Source organism: Anopheles marshallii (genome assembly GCF_943734725.1).
Source record: "Anopheles marshallii chromosome X unlocalized genomic scaffold, idAnoMarsDA_429_01 X_unloc_4, whole genome shotgun sequence".
In the NCBI taxonomy this organism is placed as follows: domain Eukaryota; kingdom Metazoa; phylum Arthropoda; class Insecta; order Diptera; family Culicidae; genus Anopheles; species Anopheles marshallii.
The window spans coordinates 185,368-189,150 of NW_026525887.1; positions in this window are offsets into that span (position 1 = coordinate 185,368).

Here is a 3,783-nt window from a genome sequence, read left to right on the forward strand (position 1 = left end):
GTGGTGGGTGGTAGGTGGGCGGTAGGGTGGGTGGTAGGTAATGGGTGACTGGTAGGTTGTGGGTGGATGGCTGACACGGGGTGGTGGGTGGTAGGTGGGAGGTAGGGTGGGTGGTAGGTAATGGGTGACTGGTAGGTTGTGGGTGGATGGCTGACACGGGGTGGTGGGTGGTAGGTGGGAGGTAGGGTGGGTGGTAGGTAATGGGTGACTGGTAGGTTGTGGGTGGATGGCTGACACGGGATGGTGGGTGGTAGGTAGGAGGTAGGGTGGGTGGTAGGTTATGGGTAACTGGTAGGTTGTGGGTGAGTGGCTGACACGGGGTGGTGGGTGGTAGGTAGGAGGTAGGGTGGGTGGTAGGTAATGGGTGACTGGTAGGTTGTGGGTGGATGGCTGACACGGGGTGGTGGGTGGTAGGTGGGAGGTAGGGTGGGTGGTAGGTAATGGGTGACTGGTAGGTTGTGGGTGGGTGGCTGACACGGGGTGGTGGGTGGTAGGTGGGAGGTAGGGTGGGTGGTAGGTAATGGGTGACTGGTAGGTTGTGGGTGAGTGGCTGACACGGGGTGGTAGGTGGTAGGTAGGAGGTAGGGTGGGTGGTAGGTTATGGGTAACTGGTAGGTTGTGGGTGGGTGGCTGACAGGGGGTGGTGGGTGGTAGGTAGGAGGTAGGGTGGGTGGTAGGTAATGGGTGACTGGTAGGTTGTGGGTGGATGGCTGACACGGGGTGGTGGGTGGTAGGTGGGAGGTAGGGTGGGTGGTAGGTAATGGTTGACTGGTAGGTTGTGGGTGGGTGGCTGAGGTGGTGGGAGGTAGGGTGGGTGGTAGGTAGGAGGTAGGGTGGGTGGTAGGTAATGGGTGACTGGTAGGTTGTGGGTGGGTGGCTGACACGGGTTGGTGGGTGGTAGGTGGGAGGTAGGGTGGGTGGTAGGTAATGGTTGACTGGTAGGTTGTGGGTGGGTGGCTGAGGTGGTGGGTGGTAGGGTGGGTGGTAGGTTATGGGTGACTGGTAGGTTGTGGGTGGGTGGCTGACAGGGGGTGGTGGGTGGGAGGTAGGGTGGGTGGTAGGTAATGGGTGACTGGTAGGTTGTGGGTGGGTGGCTGACAGGGGGTGGTGGGTGGTAGGTGGGAGGTAGGGCGAGTGGTAGGTAATGGGTGACTGGTAGGTTGTGGGTGGATGGCTGACACGGGGTGGTGGGTGGTAGGTGGGAAGTAGGGTGGGTGGTAGGTAATGGGTGACTGGTAGGTTGTGGGTGGGTATCTGACACGGGGTGGTGGGTGGTAGGTGGGAGGTAGGGTGGGTGGTAGGTGGGAGGTAGGGTGGGTGGTAGGTAATGGGTGACTGGTAGGTTGTGGGTGGGTGGCTGACACGGGGTGGTGGGTGGTAGGTGGGAGGTAGGGTGGGTGGTAGGTAATGGTTGACTGGTAGGTTGTGGGTGGGTGGCTGAGGTGGTGGGAGGTAGGGTGGGTGGTAGGTAGGAGGTAGGGTGGGTGGTAGGTAATGGGTGACTGGTAGGTTGTGGGTGGGTGGCTGACACGGGTTGGTGGGTGGTAGGTGGGCGGTAGGGTGGGTGGTAGGTAATGGTTGACTGGTAGGTTGTGGGTGGATGGCTGAGGTGGTGGGAGGTAGGGTGGGTGGTAGGTTATGGGTGACTGGTAGGTTGTGGGTGGGTGGCTGACAGGGGGTGGTGGGTGGGAGGTAGGGTGGGTGGTAGGTAATGGGTGACTGGTAGATTGTGGGTGGGTGGCTGACAGGGGGTGGTGGGTGGTAGGTGGGAGGTAGGGCGAGTGGTAGGTAATGGGTGACTGGTAGGTTGTGGGTGGGTGGCTGACAGGGGGTGGTGGGTGGTAGGTGGGAAGTAGGGTGGGTGGTAGGTAATGGGTGACTGGTAGGTTGTGGGTGGATGGCTGACACGGGGTGATGGGTGGTAGGTGGGAGGTAGGGTGGGTGGTAGGTGGGAGGTAGGGTGGGTGGTAGGTAATGGGTGACTGGTAGGTTGTGGGTGGATGGCTGACACGGGGTGGTGGGTGGTAGGTGGGAGGTAGGGTGGGTGGTAGGTAATGGTTGACTGGTAGGTTGTGGGTGGGGGGCTGAGGTGGTGGGAGGTAGGGTGGGTGGTAGGTTATGGGTGACTGGTAGGTTGTGGGTGGGTGGCTGACAGGGGGTGGTGGGTGGGAGGTAGGGTGGGTGGTAGGTAATGGGTGACTGGTAGGTTGTGGGTGGGTGGCTGACAGGGGGTGGTGGGTGGTAGGTGGGAGGTAGGGCGAGTGGTAGGTAATGGGTGACTGGTAGGTTGTGGGTGGATGGCTGACACGGGGTGGTGGGTGGTAGGTGGGAGGTAGGGTGGGTGGTAGGTAATGGGTGACTGGTGGGTTGTGGGTGGAAGGCTGACACGGGGTGGTGGGTGGTAGGTGGGAAGTAGGGTGGGTGGTAGGTAATGGGTGACTGGTAGGTTGTGGGTGGGTGGCTGACAGGGGGTGGTGGGTGGTAGGTGGGAGGTAGGGCGAGTGGTAGGTAATGGGTGACTGGTAGGTTGTGGGTGGATGGCTGACACGGGGTGGTGGGTGGTAGGTGGGAGGTAGGGTGGGTGGTAGGTAATGGGTGACTGGTGGATTGTGGGTGGGTGGCTGACACGGGGTGGTGGGTGGTAGGTGGGAAGTAGGGTGGGTGGTAGGTAATGGTTGACTGGTAGGTTGTGGGTGGATGGCTGACACGGGGTGGTAGGTGGTAGGTGGGAGGTAGGGTGTGTGGTAGGGAATGGGTGACTGGTAGGTTGTGGGTGAGTGGCTGACACGGGGTGGTGGGTGGTAGGTAGGAGGTAGGGTGGGTGGTAGGTTATGGGTAACTGGTAGGTTGTGGGTGAGTGGCTGACACGGGGTGGTGGGTGGTAGGTAGGAGGTAGGGTGGGTGGTAGGTAATGGTTTACTGGAAGGTTGTGGGTGGGTGGCTGTGGTGGTGGGAGGTAGGGTGGGTGGTAGGTAATGGGTGACTGGTAGGTTGTGGGTGGGTGGCTGACAGGGGGTGGTGGGTGGTAGGTGGGAGGTAGGGTGGGTGGTAGATTATGGGTGACTGGTAGGTTGTGGGTGGAAGGCTGACAGGGGGTGGTGGGTGGTAGGTGGGAGGTAGGGTGGGTGGAAGGTAATGGGTGACTGGTAGGTTGTGGGTGGGTGGTTGACACGGGGTGGTGGGTGGTAGGTGGGTTGTTGGTGGGTGGCTGAGGTGGTGGCTGGTAGGGTGGGTGGTAGGTGGGAGGTAGGGTGGGTGGTAGGTAATGGGTGACTGGTAGGTTGTGGGTGGGTGGCTGACAGGGGGTGGTGGGTGGTAGGCGGGAGGTAGGGTGGGTGGTAGGTAATGGGTGACTGGTAGGTTGTGGGTGGGTGGCTGACAGGGGGTGGTGGGTGGTAGGCGGGTGGTAGGGTGGGTGGTAGGTTATGGGTGACTGGTAGGTTGTGGGTGAGTGGCTGACACGGGGTGGTGGGTGGTAGGTGGGAGGTAGGGTGGGTGGTAGGTAATGGATGACTGGTAGGTTGTGGGTGGATGGCTGACACGGGGTGGTGGGTGGTAGGTGGGAGGTAGGGTGGGTGGTAGGTAATGGGTGACTGGTAGGTTGTGGGTGGGTGGCTGACAGGGGGTGGTGGGTGGTAGGTGGGCGGTAGGGTGGGTGGTAGGTAATGGGTGACTGGTAGGTTTTGGGTGGGTGGCAGACAGGGGGTGGTGGGTGGTAGGTGGGTGGTAGGGTGGGTGGTAGGTAACGGATAACTGGTAGGTTGTGGGTGGGTGGCTGACACG